General features: G+C 41.3%; 1 non-coding gene across 1 annotated transcript; it reads right to left on the reverse strand.

Moving 5' to 3' along the window:
* Positions 1-1,069: 1,069 nt before the first annotated feature.
* On the reverse strand, positions 1,070-1,184 carry LOC136730538 (U5 spliceosomal RNA). Its single transcript, XR_010809332.1, has one exon. It is a non-coding gene; the product is annotated as a U5 spliceosomal RNA (small nuclear RNA).
* Positions 1,185-18,919: the final 17,735 nt, after the last annotated feature.

Below are 18,919 nucleotides of genomic sequence, written 5' to 3' on the forward strand. Positions count from 1 at the left end.
TTGCGAAAGCAAGCAGTGGGAATCACGCTGTAAGAGTCTTTGTCGACCCCGCTTTCCCACTTCACCAACACGTGCATCACCGCCATACTACCTTCACCTTCTCGTCCGTTTTTTCTGCACCTTTTTCCCCCGACAAGTCACGGCACAAAAAACAGTCCCGCTCTGCATTCTGGTACTTGGCGTTCTTAATAACACCAACAGGGTGTAATCGCATAGACCACTCGAGTATAAAGTACTACATATCCCATCAGTTACAGTTTTTTTTCATCTTCTGAAACTGCAATTTAGCACTTTCAACTGTTTCTTAGTGATTCCTAGAATTACTAACCGGTATTGTAGTCAATGTGTTTATAACCTTTTTTGTTTAACGATTTGTGTGTTATCCTATGGGATCCCATGGTCTTTGATTTGGTCACGGAAGTGATTTGTCTTTGATTTGTTGATCTAGAGTTGAATTTTAATTAGTTTTTCCCTTTTGTATAATTAGTGTAGTGCTACATTTAGTCTTTGTTTTTAAATAAATTTGACAATTTATATCTTTGGAATTGGTGTCTGCGTCCAATTATTACAGAAATTGAGTTCTACAAGACTCCAGGATTCGTGATAAGGTGATACTATGAATTCACTTCTTTAATTGAAATGTATAAGTGTACCTTACGCTACATATATGTATGTATGTATGTATGTATGTCCAATTGCTTTGACAATACAAATGAATTGAATTGAGAGAGAGAGAGAGAGAGAGAGAGACAGACAGACAGACTGACAAACAGAAAAACAGACAGACACAGACACACACACACACAGAGCCAGCCAGCCAGCCAGCTCAGCGATGACATCACGAGCCTCTCTCAGCTGACTGCTATGACATCACAGAGCACGTACATTCCGTTGCTTGCCGTCTGTCAACCACTCAGTCACTGCCAGCCAGACTGGCTGGCTGGCTGGATGGGGGGGCTGCTTGCTGCTGCTGCGTACCTTAGCAAGCTTATTTGCTTGACCGGCCTTCCTACTCCTCTGCCCACATGCCCACCTATGCCCGATCTGCTGTTCACCTGGATCACAGCTCCGCCCCAACAAGGCAGAGCCCCCCAAGAATGGTACAAACTCACCCACGATCCCCTCCACGGAAAGCTTTAGCAAAAGGCAAAAGCGTTATACGTAATGAAGAGGAACCCGAGTCCAAGACGCATCCGACCAGCCATACATATTTGTGTGTATTAAAGATCACATTTTCTTACATTTAGTTTTTCTGTACTTTATTACATCTTATTGTGATTTATAAAAGTATTGTTTCTTTTCCATATGTATGTATGTATGTGTGTGTGTGTGTGTGTGTGTGTGTGTGTCTGTCTCTGTGTGAAAGTTAGTGTGTGTGGGTGTGACAGTGTGTGTGAGTGTCTGTCTGTCTGTCTGTCATGTAACTCGCACATCTGTGAGGGCACCATTTTTGCAGAAGAGATGTACACATTTTGGAGCAACATATGCTGCCATCCAGACATCATCTTTTCCAGTGACGTCCCTGCATTTTCAAACAGATCACATTTTATTACACTTTGTTTATCTGTACTTTATTACATCTTATTGTGATTTATACTTGTAATGTTTCTTTTCCATATATATGTATGTACAGTGGGGGAAAAAAGTAATTGATCCCCTGCTGATTTTGTACGTTTGCCCACTGACAAAGAAATGATCAGTCTATAATTTTAATGGTAGGTGTATTTTAGCAGTGAGAGACAGAATAACAACAAGAAAATCCAGAAAAATGCATTTCAAAAAAGTTATAAATTGATTTGCATGTTAATGAGGGAAATAAGTATTTGACCCATTTTCAATGCCCTGGCTTAGGGAAGGAGGTTCTCACCCATGATTTGATGGTACATGGCCCCGTCCATCGTCCCTTTGATGCGGTGCAGTTGTCCTGTCCCCTTAGCAGAAAAACAGCCCCAAAGCATAATGTTTCCACCTCCATGTTTGATGGTGGGAATGGTGTTCTTGAGGTCATTCCTCCTCCTCCAAACACGGCGAGTTGAGTTGATGGCAAAGAGCTTGATTTTGGTCTCATCTGAGACCACTTTCACCCAGTTCTCCTCTGAATCATTCAGATGTTCATTGGCAAACTTCAGACGGGTCTGTACATGTGCTTTCTTGAGCAGGGGGACCTTGCGGGCGCTGCAGGATTTCAGTCCTTCACGGCATAGTGTGTTACCAATTGTTTTCTTGGTGACTATGGTCCCAGCTACCTTGAGATCATTAACAAGATCCTCCCATGTAGTTCTGGGCTGATTCCTCACCGTTCTCATGATCATTGAAACTCCACGAGGTGAGATCTTGCATGGAGCCCCAGACTGAGGGAGACTGACAGTTATTTTGTGTTTCTTCCATTTGCGAATAATCGCACCAACTGTTGTCACCTTCTCACCAAGCTGCTTGGTGATGGTCTTGTAGCCCATTCCAGCCTTGTGTAGGTCTACAATCTTGTCCCTGACATCCTTGGACAGCTCTTTGGCCATGGTGGAGAGTTTGGAATCTGATTGATTGATTGCTTCTGTGGACAAGTGTCTTTTATACAGGTAACGAGCTGAGATTAGGAGCACTCCCTTTAAGAGAGTGCTCCTAATCTCAGCTCGTTACCTGTATGAAAGACACCTGGGAGCCAGAAATCTTGCTGATTGATAGGGGATCAAATACTTATTTCCCTCATTAACATGCAAATCAATTTATAACTTTTTTGAAATGCGTTTTTCTGGATTTTCTTGTTGTTATTCTGTCTCTCACTGCTAAAATACACCTACCATTGAAATTATAGACTGATCATTTCTTTGTCAGTGGGCAAACGTACAAAATCAGCAGGGGATCAAATACTTTTTTCCCTCACTGTATGTATGTATGTATGTATGTATGTAAGTTTGTGTGTGTGTGTCTGTCTGTGAAAGTGATTGTGTGTGAAAGTGTGTGTGTCTGTCTGTCTGTCTGTGAAAGTGTGTGTGTGTGTGTGTGTGTGTGTGCGTGTGTCTGTCTGTGAAAGTGTGTGTTTGTGTGTGTATGGGTGTGACAGTGTGTATGAGTGTCTGTCATGTAACTCGCACATCTGTGAGGGCACCATTTTTGCAGAAAGAGATGTACACATTTTGGAGCAACATATGCTGCCATCGAGACATCATCTTTTCCAGGGACGTCCCTGCATTTTTCAGCAGGATAACGCCAAACCACATTCTGCCCAGATTACAAGCGCATGGTTGCGTAGGCAGAGAGTGCGGGTGCTAGCATGGCCTGCCTGCAGTCCTGACCTGTCTCCGAATTGAGAATGTGTGGCGCACTATGAAGTGCAAATTAAGACAACGAAGGCCCTGTGCAGTTGCGCAGCTGAGGAAATGCATAATGGATGAATGGGGGGAAATCCCACTTGCTAAACTTAACCAAGTGGTGTCTTCAGTGCCCAAGTGCTTAATAAGTGTTATTAAAAGAAAAGGTGATGTTACATAGTGGTAAACAGTCGACTGTCCCAACTTTCTTGATTTCTTTTCACTGCTAATGAGATGCTGTAGAGTGAGTTAGTTATATTGCTTTCAGGAGCTCTAATCGTATTGATGAGTTCATGCAGCATTTGTAATTGAATTTCAAAAAGAAATCTTTGCTGTCTGGCCTGTGTGTATGAGATGTACTCTGTCAATCTTTGGCTAACAACTGAAACATTGGTAGAACAGAAATGGCAACATAAAAAAGAAAAGTACATTTTAAAAGAGCACATTAAATAGGATGAATATACAGTTTTTTACAATCACTTTGTCACTAATTTCAGAACCTTGATGTCATTTTTCAAAACTCTAGACACAAAACTCAAAACGGTCATCACTTGTAACACTGCACAATACAATGTTTTGAACATTGGACAGCCTTTCATATCTTTAAAGAAACCTTGCACTTGCAGACTTGTTGGTTCAAATAACTCATTTATCATGAAATACCATAGTAACATAGTAACACAGAAGATACCGATAGTTTCACTGTGTAGTTGTTCGTACAATCATTAAATATTGTAGTACAAAATATGTGATACATGTTTCATTATGGTACTACACATAAATACATCACTGTAAAAGGACTAGTAGAGAGAATACTACAGACACAGTGGAATCATTGAACAAAATCTGAAATGTATTGATGCAATACAATCAAATCACACCATAGGTTTCTTTGAATCCATGCAAAAATAATTAGCTACAAAAACGAACAAAACTACAGTAAAATGTCAACTGCAGTGTTCCTCACCTGGCTTAGTGTAAAAAGCAAAACAAAGGATTGATTACTGTACTTCTAAATTTCCATCAGCCCTGTGTTCAGGTTCAGGTTCTCACAACCATTTTTCACAAGAGGCATCTTGAAACTGAACATACCTGAACATACTCAGTCATCAGCTGCTTCACTCTGCATTTCTTTCAAAAGGCACACTATACTCTGTGCTACACATTGGTATGCAGTATACAGTCATTTGACAATTGAGAGTAGCCTAATGTTTAGTGCATGCTGAAGACTTGCCGCTTCTCAGTACGGACATTTCTGATGATTGAGGCCACAGTTGATCCTGAGTTGATTCTGAGGTTTGATTGAATCATTGTAGCTGCCTCAGTCATGGTCATGCCATGATTTACAACATGTTCTACAACTATTTCTCGGATTTCACTGGACACTATTTGCTGTTGCTGCCGCTGTCTGGTCCGTGGCCTTGTCCTCTACCACGTTCCCCCAACACCTCTCAAATGAGGCCCATGGCTGCCTCTCTGGTGAGGCCTAAGCCCTCCTCTATGACGAGGCCCACGACCACCTCTCAGAAGGGGTGCATGTCCCCTTCCATTCCTTTGACCACCACGTCTTCCTCCTCCCACTGCTTGACCTCTATTGTGACCTGGATGACCTGCCGGCTCCATGTTATCACTGTGTTGCTCGGGTGGATAGCACTCATTTCACTCGATACTCGTACCACAATGTGAAATCAATCATCAATAACCAGTTGGCAGTATTGGAAAAGCAATTACAAGGGCCTGCATACATACAGTAATGTCATATCTGATGTGGAAGAAGAATCATCTTCAACCAGGTTGGAGCGTTAGTTGCAAAGCCTTTAATACACGCAGCGTGGAGAGGAACAGTGACTCAAGAAGATCCCAAAGTCGCTCTGCCTTCATTTTAACAGTCAGAGCTTTTATTCACAAAAATCAAAGAGCTGGTTATAATCAGAAAGTCATTACTATGTTATCTTAAAAGTTAGCTAAGCAGAATTTATATCATTATAGGACAGAGTTCATAGATCAACACATGGATTAGGGAGCAGGCACTTCAATCATACTGTTTGACATTGTCTCCAAGATTCTCATCGTAAATAACAAGCAGAAATCAAACTACCTTCTGGCCTGACCTTCTAGCTTGACCTTATCTTTCTTAAGTATACAAGAGAGAAAAACAGGTATTAGAGAAAGAATTTCTAACTTTCCTTACACACTGAAAACATGGTGTGGAAAAGTGCTACATGATGATGAATGATGATGAAATATTACATCCATAGATAATGTAGTCCAACTGGTTCATGCTCCTCGGTTATTGGTGTCAATGGATCTCATTATCCTGAAACTTTCATGATCGAAACATGGAATACTGTTCGTCAGTTTCCATAAAACTATGAATTAAGAGTAATGCAACAGTCACTTATCATTTTGAGCAGCTGTATCAATTGATAGTTAGATCTTTGTAATGAAATGAATAGACAGTGATCTCAGATGTAATGTGTGAATTGCATTTTGAAATGGTAATACTTTGACGTTAAGTTGTATCATTTTAGTTCAATGAACAAATGATCTGAGGTTGATGTGTATTGTATCCAAGCAATTGAAAAATGTGCATTTTGATCATCGGGTGTGAGTTTAGTGTCTAGAGTTTTGAAAAATGACATCAAGGTTCTGAAATGAGTGCCAAAGTGATTGTAAAAAAGTGTAATATCAGGGGACAGTGGCTATTAGTGATCTGGCCTTCCGTGGCCTCTGTATTAATGTAACAGGTCACATTGTATGTGTACACTGATACTTGATAGTATAATATAGTACAAGTAAAAAACATACATAGGTATCATAGAAGTATTTTGCAGAAATGATTATGGATACTTATCAAAATGGAGAGGAAATGCTAAATCCAGTCTCCCCAGGCTGAGCTTCTATTGCTGCACCTGCTAAGTGGCTGCTGGCCCCACTATATGGATAGAGCCACACCAAGTACAAGAGTCTCCCCATTGCTATTTATATCTCCCTATCCAGTCTTCTATACGTGTCAGGTATACAAGTGTGTGTGTGTGTGTGTGTGTGTGTCTGTCTGTCTGTCTGTCTGTGAAAGTGTGTGTGTGTGTGTGTGTGTGAAAGTGTGTGTGAGTGTCTGTCTGTCTGTCTGTCATGTAACTTGCACATCTGTTAGGGCACCATTAATGCAGAGATGTACACATATTGTTTATTTTCCATATATATGTATGTATGTATGTATGCATGTCCAATTGCTTTGACAATACAAATGCACTGAATTGAGACAGAGAGAGAGAGAGAGAGAGAGAGAGGTGCTAAGGCACATTTGTAACATAAATTAGGGAACATTTGAAACATGCTTAGGGAACATTCATAAGAACATAAGAACATAAGAACATAAGAAAGTTTACAAACGAGAGGAGGCCATTCGACCCATCATGCTCGTTTGGTGTCCATTAATATCTAAGTGATCCATGGATCCTATCCAGTCTATTTTTAAATGTTCCCAAACTTTCAGCTTCTACCACTTTCCATCTTGAATGCCTTGAAGCCCAATTTCCATTTGTTGTCCCCTGGTGCGTGTGTCCCTGCTGATCTGGAAAAGCTCCTCTGGTTTGAGGAACCTTTCATGATTTTGAAGACTTGGATCAAGTCCCCACGTAATCTCCTCTGTTCCAGGGTGAAAAGGTTCAGTTCCCTCAGTCTCTCCGAGTAGGACTTTCCCTTCAGACCTGGAATAAGTCTGGTTGCTCTCCTCTGAACTGTCTCTAAAGCAGCAATATCCTTCTTGAAGTGTGGTGCCCAGAACTGTACACAGTATTCCAGATGAGGTCTAGCGCATTGTACAGTCTTAACATTACTTAAATTCTACACTTTTGACGATATACCCTAGCATTCTGTATGCCTTTTGTATTGCTTCCCCACATTGTTTGGATGGAGAAAGTGAATCCACATAGATTCCTAGGTCTTTCTCATGCATTACTTCATCTAGATCTGTACCTCCCATAGTGTAATTATAGTGGACATTTTTGTTTTACTGCATGTATTACCTTGCACTTGTCCACATTGAATTTCATTTGCCAGGTGTCAGCCCACAACTGAATTTATCTAAGTTCCTCTGAATAGCATGTGCTGCCAAGATTGTATCTGCTAAGCCACCTATTTTAGTATCATCTGCAAATTTGACAAGGTTGCTAAGTATCCCAGAGTCCAGATCATTAATATAGATTAGAAAAAGCAAAGGCCCTAGTACTGATCCCTGTGGAACTCCACTAACAACCTCACTCCAGTTAGAAGTGACTCCTCTAATCTGTTTCCTATACATCAACCAGTTCATAATCCATCTACTTACATGACCCTGAATGCCTACAGCTTCCAATTTGAGGATCAGTCTTTGGTGTGGAACCTTATCAAAAGCTTTTTGGAAATCTAAGTATATCATATCATATGCTTTCACGTGATCTACAGCTGCAGTTGCATGTTCAAAAAAATTTATTAAGTTAGTAAGACATGATCTGCCTCGTCTAAACCCATGTTGACTATCTCCAAGAATATGGTTTTCATTGAGATGCTCCTCTATTTTCTGTCTAATCATTTTTTCCAACATTTTACAGGTGATGCAGGTGAGACTGATTGGTCTGTAATTTCCTGGCTCAGTTTTGTCCCCTTTCTTGTGGATTGGTATGAAATTTGCTGTCTTCCAGTCAGTGGGAACATCCCCTGTTCTAAGTGTCATTTGAAATAATCGAGTTAACGGCCTATACATAATTTCCCTCATTTCTTTAAGTACTGTTGGAAATATCCCATCTGGCCCAGGTGATTTGTTTGATTTTAATTCTGCTAGTCCCTTTAGTACCTCCTCCTCATTTATCCTGATCTCTCTTAGGGTTTGACTGGATTGATTGTCAACCTGTGGCATGTCATCTGTTTTTTCTTTTGTAAAAACCTCTGTGAAATACTCATTTAGAATATTTGCCACATCTTGTTCGTTTTCCAAGATACCTCCATTTTTGCCCTTTATCTGTTTCACCTCCTCCTTAATTGACCGCTTGCTGTTGTAATTTTGAAAAAAGCTCATTGCAATGGTTGTAGCTCCAAGAGCTATGTTTCTTTCTATTTCCCTCTTTGCTTTCCTGATCCCTTTCTTAAGATCTCTTTGCAGCTCAACATATTCTATGTATTTTGTTTCATCACCATCCCTTTTGTATGTGCTATACAACATTTTCTTCCTCTTTATATTTTTTTGCATGCCTCTGGTTTGTATGTATGTATGTATGTATGTATGTGTGGAAGGAAAGTTAGAAATTCTTTTCTCACAACTGTTTTTCTCTCTTGTATACTTAAGAAAGATAAGGTCAAGCTAGAAGGTCAGGAGGCCATAAGGTAGTTTGATTTCTCTTTGTTATTTACAATGAGAACCTTGGAGACAATGTCAAACAGAATGACCTACGTGCCTGTTCCCTAATACCATGTATAGACCTATGAACTCTGTTCGATAATGATATATGTTCTGCTTAGTTAGCCTTTAAGATAACATAGTAATGACTTTCTAGCATGTATGTATGTATATATATATATATATATATATATATATATGAATGTATGTATGTCCAATTGCTTTTGACAATACAAATGAATTGAGAGGGAGAGAGAGAGAGAGAGACAGACAGACAGACTGACAAACAGAAAAACAGACACACACACAAACACACACACACACAGAGCCAGCCAGCCCGCCAGCCAGCCAGTCAGCCAGCCAGCTCAGCGATGACATCACGAGCCTCTCTCAGCTGACTGCTATGACATCACAGAGCACGTACATTCCGTTGCTTGCCGTCTGTCAACCACTCAGTCACTGCCAGCCAGACTGGCTGGCTGGCTGGATGTGGGGGCTGCTTGCTGCTGCTGCGTACCTTAGCAAGCTTATTTGCTTGACCGGCCTTCCTACTCCTCTGCCCACATGCCCACCTATGCCTCTACTCCAAGATACTTATACAATAGAAAAACTATGGTAATAATAATATAGCCCAAGACAAAAAATTAATCTTTCTAGACTGTATTAAAGTTCAGCACTTCGGAAAAATAGAATTATTTTGTATTTCAATAAAACAAAAATTATTACTGGTATCCACACACCCAACCAATGTAAATGTCACGGACGGTGTTAATTAGCTCCTTAATCACCATTACTTATTATATTTATATTTCACTTCACTTTATGCAATATGGCTTGTGTATTTTGTTTGGTTCTATATTGCCATTATTTTGTGTGTTGATTATCTTTCACTTTATTGTTTAATTTGTTATTCACTTAGTATTATTTTGATTGTTTGCACGCGTGCCTTATTATTTTTGTTTCTTCTTTCTTTCACAACTCACCTGGGTCCACCTGCACTCTTCACACGCGTCCCCACTTAATCACCCTGCCCTGGGAGAGGAGAGGATTATCTGCTGTAGTCCACTTTCCAATGTGGGAGGTCTCTGCGGCTCATATCTCATTCAATTATTTATTCATTTATCCTACATCAAGTTTATTTATTTTCCCACGTTTCATTCAATCACCATCAGAAGCTCTCTGTGCTAAAAGTGGCAGCACATTTGTCTCACACACATCAAACTCACCTTTTCCTGCTTCCCAAGCCTTATCAACTTACTCAGACCCTCGTCAACTTACTCAAACCCTCTTCAACTTTGGTTAACATTGCTCTGCATTCTAACAGCTATTCTTTCTCCTATTCTTAATTTCTTACAAGAAATGTATTCAGGTTTTTTTATCAATATGTTTTATTTATATTTATACAGATGTCACTCCATTATTCGTTTATTGAAGTCATATATGTACCTAACAAAATATTAGCCAATAGGCCATTGATCTCAATAATGATTCCCATAATCCTAGGACACCTTCTCTTTTACTCTTCCTTTCCATTCTTCCTTTTCTCCTGTAAAGCATTTTATATTACTTGAGCTTACTTATTCTATAGTTGTAATCTTATACTTCTGCGGTATCTTACCCTTTTCCTACATCACTCATCTTAAAACCATGGTCTACTTTGACTTTCATTTCAGGTATTATATGCTAGGCACCAATAACCAAACATTTTCTGAAAGACTGTAACATGTCACCAGACTGTTTACATTCTCCTGCTTTCACAGGCTGTCAGGGCTGCACCAGGCTCTCTTCTAGCCTTTCGTTTCCTTGAATTTGACTTTTGACAGAGCTTGTCCATAACATGATGTTTAACAAACAAATTCTGGTTCTTCTTGTGGAGACACCATGACTATTTATGTATTACTATTATTATCCATCTGTTTATTCAATGTATATTTTGGATTACTTTTCTTATAATAGTCTTTCTTTCTGATTTCTGATGCTTGAGGCACTCTGTATAGAGCCAAAGATCCTCATGAATATGATAAATCTGTTGTTACATTTTTAAATATAATTCTAAAATGATTGCCAAAACATAGACATTTACCTTATATCACCTTCAAACTATACATATTCATAAACACACAAAGCACATACACATTGATATCTAAAGATAATTCAGATATCCGATCTGTGGCATGTTTTATTGACCCTGCAGTGTCTCAAACAGCCCTTATAACTTATTATTTAAGCTTATGATTATTTAGAATAAAATGTCAAATAATCCCACTCGATTATTTCATTATTTCACTATCTCAGTTTTCTTGATCCATTGTGAAAAAGTTCTGTTATTTCCTCCTCATCTGTAGAGGCTACATTAGCCCACTCCCCGGTCTGATATTCTCGTAGTAACTGTATCCAAATGTTGGGCGGACATTTAGCCTTCACGATGATGTGTACATCGTGCGGGTGAAGGAGGTGAATAACCATCTTTTCATCTAGAATATCCCAAAAAGTTGTGTTACCCTGGTTTGGTTTTAATTTTGGGAGGGACGCCCATATCATTTCTTTTTCTCCTGGGGAGAAGGGGACATGGGTTTTAGTCGTATAGACTATTGATTGACCTTCCTCTTTACTCTGTCTAGTTTTGACTTGCATGGGTGCAGCTGGGACCGTTTTCAGAGCGGTCAGATCTGGATACAATGTATTATTATAACCAAAATCAGTGATTGATTTATATTCCGGATTATATGGGGGAGGAGCGCTAGCAAAACCTCCTTTTTCATATTCCCATGCTTTGCGATCTAAATCATCCCAATCGGGCCTGTCGTCCTCGGAGTGATCTGTGTCGCGACGCGCTCCTAACACGGCAGCACATCGTGCACCTACACCTTCACCTTTTCTGACCACTTTTCTTGCCCTTCTAATTTGCCTTGTAGTTCTATTAATTCTATCGTATTTTTCACAACTTCTTCTCTCAATTCACATTACTGTTTATGATGATCTTCCATTTCTGTTATTTTCTTTTCTTGATTCTCACCAACCTGACACAATATCACAATTCCTTTCTCTGTCTTATCTGGTTGTTGTTGCTTCCACCAGTCCCGGTGCTCCTTCGGAGACCAGTCTTTCTCCCAACTTCCTTCCAACATTTTCTTCTCTACATTCTGTTTTTTTATTTCTCAAAAAACCAATAATGCTGGTGTCACTCACTGTGACGATTTATCTGAAATATTACATTATTATATATTATATTATGTATATATATTATAATAAAAACAAACACTCCAGTAAGGTACGGACACCCGTACATGACACTGGCTAAGGTAAGGGAACCCATAAACAACCATAAGCACCCCCGGACCTAGGACAGACTGTAACTTGCTAACTTGCTAACTTGCTAACTGTTTTGTTTGCTTCACATCGTTTGCTGCTAGTTGCATGCCAAACGAGTTCGTTCTGTCCAAAATATAAGCTTTTTTCTTCTAATAAACTCAATAAAAATACAGTGCACTAGCAACTATTTCCCTTTCAAAAGTTGTAGTCCCGTTTCAGTTAAAACAAAATGTGTTCTTCAAACAAAGAAAATACTTGTGTTTCTTTTCCCTCTTTACCTGCTCTTATCACAAAGCTTCTCAACACAATCTCAGGTGCAGGTGCACTCTGCGCTATCCTTTGCCCGAGCTTTGTCCAGGAAAACTCACTGTAGCCATCTTAGTTCAACACGGGCTCTCCTTACCTGCGAGTCACACGGGTCCAGTTCACTTTGCAAGTGAACAGTCTCTTCTCAGAAACAATAAGGAAACTTGGAAAGAAACACAATCCCAGGTCGGTGTTAAAAAAAAGTTCTTTGTTTTCATATTAAAAGAAAACATTTGTATTTTCTCTGCACACTTTACAGCTCCAATTAGCACACTCAACTAATCCCTGCCCCCCTCAGAACCGTCACTAAAGAAAGGTACTCACAGTCATTTTAAATATGACATCCTGTAGTGTTTGTTTTCAAAATATGATCTTATTATCACTTGAACCAAATAAATCCTTTGACCCACTAATACCAAATTACAGTTATGGGGGCCACAGATGTGATTTGAAAATACGATCTTTCATGTCTTTCTGTTGTGTTTTGACCTGGGGATCTGTAATTGTCCAAGTGGCTACTGCACATGTACTTATTTAATATTAAATGTGTTATTTAATTAGGCTTGGTTCTGGTGAGCATGTACAAGACGTCAGCTTTTTAAATAACTGTGTGTATTGGATCATACACATTTTAGAAATACTCTCTCAAACTTCCCGCATTGGTACCTCACCAGGGAGGTAGAAAACAGCAATAGCATTGAAAAAGTGTGATTGTAGTTCTGCTCTTCTGCAATATATTTCTACAATATCTTTAACATCTTCTTTAACATTGTTTTAAAGGCTGGGACCAATATGGTGGAATATCTCCAACACACGGACATTGAGAGACTCGACCCCTTTGTGCTGCTGCTCAGAGACCAACTCTCAGTTGTCTCTGAGTAGGCTATGGATCAACTTCCTTTCCTAATATGAAGGAGACCATGGATACAAAACCTATGAAAAACAGGTGATTATTGTTATTCTTCTCATTATAAACTACTTAATACATCTCTCCCATAAAGTACAACAGGATAGTGGTGACGTCATTCAGGATTGGATTGCCATTGGTCAAAAGCCCTCTGAGAGAAATTGTGTGGCGACACTCCACACTCTTAGAAGAAATTGTTCTGCACAGAACCATAAAGGGTTCCTCGAGTAATCGCTCTGGTGGATCCCTTTATGGTTCTATGTAGAACCCCTTCAAAGGGGTTACATGAAGAACCCCCAAACATAGCGTTCTACACAGAACCATTCGTTTTAAAATGTTATATATAGAACCCATTCAAAAGGGGGACACGTGCTATACCTGAATTTGTTTTCCAAATACAATCTTAAAAAAATGTATGAGTTCATATATACAAACACACATACACAACGTAGAAATCGCACTACTAGTGAAGTAACTTCATTTACATTATATGCCACAACTCCTCAATTTGGAACGCAAAAACAAGACATCTGATGTAAAAGTGTAAACTAATTACGAACAGCACTTTTGATTTTTATCTTCAATTCAGGGGCTACTTATTCGAACAGTAAACTGTATTCTCTCTTCAGAGTGACTGGAATGTTTTTGCCTACATTCAACTTAAATATGAAAGTTTCCAAAAACGGCATAGTTTTCTTTAAGGCTATTCAATGCCAAACACAAAATTCTCTCTGCTTTCAGTGCTTGTCCTTCAGCACAATTACACAGGTTCATGATGTTCTCATTTCAATACATTGTTTTCTTATTTAAACTATTTGACTTTGAGCTTACATTGAGAATAAAATCACTTTTGCAAGTAAAACCTGGCCAAGAAAGGAAGCAGCACTACAATAAAACAATACACAGAATACAAAGCAGTTCCTTCAAAAGTGAAAGTGATAAAGAGTGATGTCTGTCAGTAAATTACGTTGAGATACATATTGGTTATTTTGAATTAGGAGTCCAACTTCAATAACTTCTATTAACAAGCCAAAATACAGATCAGAATTACGGGTAATTGAAAATAATATGTAGCGCCTAGGTAAGCTTGGATGTGTTCAGAGAAACACTAAAAACGGACCTTCCTCACACCCGTCTTGTTGAGGTGGACGTGGTCATACAGGTGATGTGGCTGGATGTCTCAGTGGTGTGCCAGGTGGACGTTGGGGAGGAGGGCACATCTTCGGGATACTTCTGCGTTGATGGCCTGGATGATGTGCAGGGGCACGTCTGTGCGGGGCAGCAGTGTGGAGATGGTGATTTTGGCAGTTTGGAATTCCTCTGTGGCTTTCTTTGCCACCTGTCTCAGGGCTGAGGCCACATCGCCCCTGCGGGCACTCAGGTCGTTAGTGCCGGTGTGGATGAGGATGTGTTTGACCTGGCACAGCCTCCTCTTGGAGAGCAGCTCCAGGGCTCTCTGTGCTGTCGGGCACCAAAGCTTTTTCACTTTTCGCCCAGGGAAGAGGCGCCTCTCATCCAGGAACTTCCCATTGGAGTCGCTCAGAATGACCACCTCTGTGTTGACCTGCCACTCCGGGTTTTGCGTCGGGAGTGGTGGGGGCAGCGGGTGTGTTTTAGGGGAGTGGCGTTTCAGGGGTTTGTGTATTAGTGGCAGGTCTGGTGATAGTGGGGGTGTCAGGAGTGGTGGGGAGTGTGGGTGGATCAGTGGGTGCATCAGTGGGTGCGTCAGGGGTTGTAGGTGTTGTGGGGTCAGTGCAGTGCAGTCTCTGTGCTCCTCTCTTAGCTTCTCCAGCTGGCTCTGCAGGCTCCTCAGCTGGCTGTGCTGGGGTGTCCTGGTCAGCTCCTCCCTCGCTCTGTGCAGCTCCGTCCTCAGGGTTTGGCTCTGCTCCTCCTGGTCTCTCACTGCTGCTCTCAGCTCATGGATCTCAGCCTTGTGGTGCATCTTTAGTCCCTGAACTCCGCAAACTTCAGCTCCAGCACTGATAGGCATTCCTTTAGTGTTTTAATGTTGCTGGAGAGTTTTGGGGAGACAGGGGGGCAGTCTGTGGGAGATGGGGCACTGTCTGGCTCCGTGTGGCTGGGGGCAGACTGCAGGGTGGCCGGCTCTGGCTCGTGTTTCTCTACCTCAGTCTGCTGCTTTGAGGTGTGGAAGCCGAGAGATAATTGGTCCAGGCTGCTCTCGCTGCCCTGCACCATGATGGTCCCGTTGTGGTATACATTAAAAGTGAGCATCACACTGTCTGTGTCTTTCTCTACCAGCACTGAGATCTGCCTGCCTCTGCTAATGCCCCTCTTGTTGTTATTGGGGTATGTCTGGCACAGGGTTTTGTGAAAGGCGGTGGGGTACTGGGTGTAGAACAGTAGATTGTTCTTGACCCTGTTTTCTCCTTTACCGGTGTAGTCTAGGATGAGGGTCTCAGGAGATGCTCTCATCACAGCTTGTTTGTAGTCCTTCTTAGCCTGTGCAGAGCGAATGTCTTCAGGGTATCGGATTTCAAAAGGCAGCTCTGCAGTCAGACTGCTGTTCGATAGATTTCTATCAGTCTCAGTGGCAGTTGGGCTCTCTCCTACTGTCACTCTATTCAAATTGGAGCTCTGCATTTTCATTGGCTGAGTCAACTACTGAGAATGCTTATTTATTTTATTAATACATATTTTTTTGTTTAATTATTTGTCTCTATAGGTGAAAGGTCTTACCTCCAATTCTTGTCTTCAGCTTTTCTTTTCTGACTTTTCTTCCTGAACTGTCTCTCTGCTTTCTTCTTTTTGTGTTTCTCTTAAAATTATTATTTTTTGAATACTTTTTCTTCTGAATTTCTATTCCATGTCTTCTGTGTATGTTTATAGTGCTATATATTCATTTGTAAATGACAAATTAAATCCGCTTATGTATAAAAACAAATGTTTTTTAGGAGCTCATATTCCTCTCTCTCTCTCTCTCTCTCTCTCTCTCTCTCTCTCTCCTCTCAATTCAATTCATTTGTATTGTCAAAGCAATTGGACATACATACATATACATACATACATACATACATACATACATACATACATCTACACGGAAAATAAATAATAGAATTATGAATCACAATAAGATGTAATGAAGTACAGAAAATGAAAATGTAAAAAAATGTGATCTTTAATACATACAAATAAAGAAAATAGGTTTACTATTTCCAGATTCCTTTTTTGAAATACAATGACATGCATAACAAACAAGTATTTACATTATATTTACAGCCGGTGCTCGTGTGTCACTGTGTCCCTCAGGCTGTGGTAGGCGCTGACATATTGGGCAGCCAGGGTGGCTGTGTGTCCCTCCCCCAGGAGGACTGGCGTTTTTCTTTTTTCTCAGTTTTGTCACAGGTTGGGTGGGCATCCATTATGTTGTTACAGAATGTGTCCCTTATTTTGGGCTAAAGCTTTCCGTGGAGGGGAACGTGGATCAGTTTGTACCATTTTTGGGAGAATCTGCCTTGTTGGGGCGGAGCTGTGACCAGGTGAACAGCAGATCGGGCATAGGTGGGCATGTGGGCAGAGGAGTTGGAAGGCCGGTCAAGCAAATAAGCTTGCTAAGGTACGCAGCAGCAGCAAGCATCCCCCACATCCAGCCAGCCAGCCAGTCTGGCTGGCGGTGACTGAGTGGTTGTCAGACGGCAAGCAACGGAATGTACGTGCTCTGTGATGTCATAGCAGTCAGCTGAGAGAGGCTCGTGATGTCATCGCTGAGCTGGCTGGCTGGCTGGCTCTGTGTGTGTGTGTGTATGTCTGTGTGTGTGTGTGTGTGTCTGTTTGTCTGTTTTTCAGTCTGTCTGTCTCTCTCTCTCTCTCTCTCTCTCTCTCTCTCTCTCCCTCTCAATTCAATTCATTTGTATTGTCAAAGCAATTGGACATACATACATGCATACATGCTAGAAAGTCATTACTATGTTATCTTAAAGGCTAACTAAGCAGAACATATATCATTATAGAACAGAGTCCATAGGTCTACACATGGTTTTAGGGAACAGGCACGTAGGTCATACCGTTTGACATTGTTTCCAAGGTTATCATCGTAAATAACAAACAGAAATCAAACTAGCTTCTGGCCTGACCTTCTAGCTTGACTCTATCTTTCCGCCTTATATACTTGGTGAATAATTGAGGAAGTAGCACCAAGTGACCACATTAGGCTGCCTGAGGGTTTCTGGGGAGTGTAGTTGTCTAGGGTCGGTTTTCTTCCCTAGAGTGCAGACCTTGCAGCAGACCTGGCCTGACATGTCTGCCATGTATGACCCTGCCCCTTGGTTTGTCCCACATCCTCCCCCCCAGCTGCGACCCCATAGGTCGAGCGACAGCCGCAAAAAAGCATGCACCCGGGACAGCCCATCAACATTCCCCATGGCCTTCCCTGGCCTGTGCTGCAGGGTGAAATGAAAATGTTGGAGACTCAAAAACCACCTCATCACACGGGCATTCCTGTCTTTCGAACGATGCATCCAAGTGAGGGGGGCATGGTCAGTGATCAGGGTGAAGTGCCTGCCCAACAAATAGTATCGAAGACTGTCCAAAGCCCACTTCACTGCCAAACATTCTTCTTCAACTACCAAATAATTTATTTCATTGGATTCCAACTTTCTGCTAAGGAACAACACCGGGTGTTCGTGATCACCCATTCTTTGGGACAAAACCACTCCGATCCCCACCTCAGAGGCGTCCGTCTGGACTATAAATTCTTTCTGAAAGTCAGGTACCATTAAAACGGGGTTGCGGCAGAGCGCCTCCTGTAGGCTCCGGAAAGCCCGGTTTGCTGTATCACCCCATCTAACCATATTGGGTTCTGTAGCCTTAGTCATATCAGTCAGAGGGGCCGCTAAGGTAGCATAGTTGGGAATAAACCTCCGGTAATACCCAGTTAACCCTAAAAATGCCCTAACCTGCTTTTTATTGACAGGCCTAGGCCAAGAGTTTATGGCTTCAACCTTGGATATTTGGGGTTTCACCATACCCCTCCCTACTGTATAGCCCAAGTATTTGGCCTCTTCCAACCCCAAATTGCATTTGGTTGGATTAGCCATCAGGCCTGCTGCATGTATTGAATCCAATACCGCTTGGAGCTGAGACAAATGTGATTCCCAATCTGGACTGTGAATGACCACATCATCTAAATATGCTGCCGCATACGTCCTGTGTGGTCTAAGTATGTGGTCCATCAACCTTTGAAAGGTGGCAGGAGCACCATGCAGGCCAAAGGGCATCACTGTGTAGTGAAACAGACCATCTGGGGTTGCAAAGGCTGTTTTTTCTTTGGCACCCGGGGTCAAGGGAATCTGCCAGTAGCCCTTGGCTAAGTCAATAGTTGAAATATAGCGAGCATTCCCAATATTCTCTAACAATTCATCTACTCGGGGCATTGGGTATGCATCAAACTTTGAAATTTCATTAACCTTTCTAAAATCATTACAGAATCTCCAGGAGCCATCAGGTTTGGAAACCATGACTATAGGGCTGGACCACTCACTGTGGGATTCTTCAATAACCCCTGCCTCCAGCATTTCCTTAACCTCATTTTTAATAGTGTTCCTGCGAGCTTCTGGTACCCTGTAAGGCCTCATATTTACCTTCTTTCCTGGGAGAGACACAATGTTGTGAGAGACTAAATGGGTACGCCCCGGTATGCCTGAGAAAACTTCCCTATTACGTATTATCAAGTCGTTCACCTCCTTCAACTGGTCA

This window comes from Amia ocellicauda, unplaced genomic scaffold (assembly GCF_036373705.1).
Source record: "Amia ocellicauda isolate fAmiCal2 unplaced genomic scaffold, fAmiCal2.hap1 HAP1_SCAFFOLD_32, whole genome shotgun sequence".
Classification (NCBI taxonomy): domain Eukaryota; kingdom Metazoa; phylum Chordata; class Actinopteri; order Amiiformes; family Amiidae; genus Amia; species Amia ocellicauda.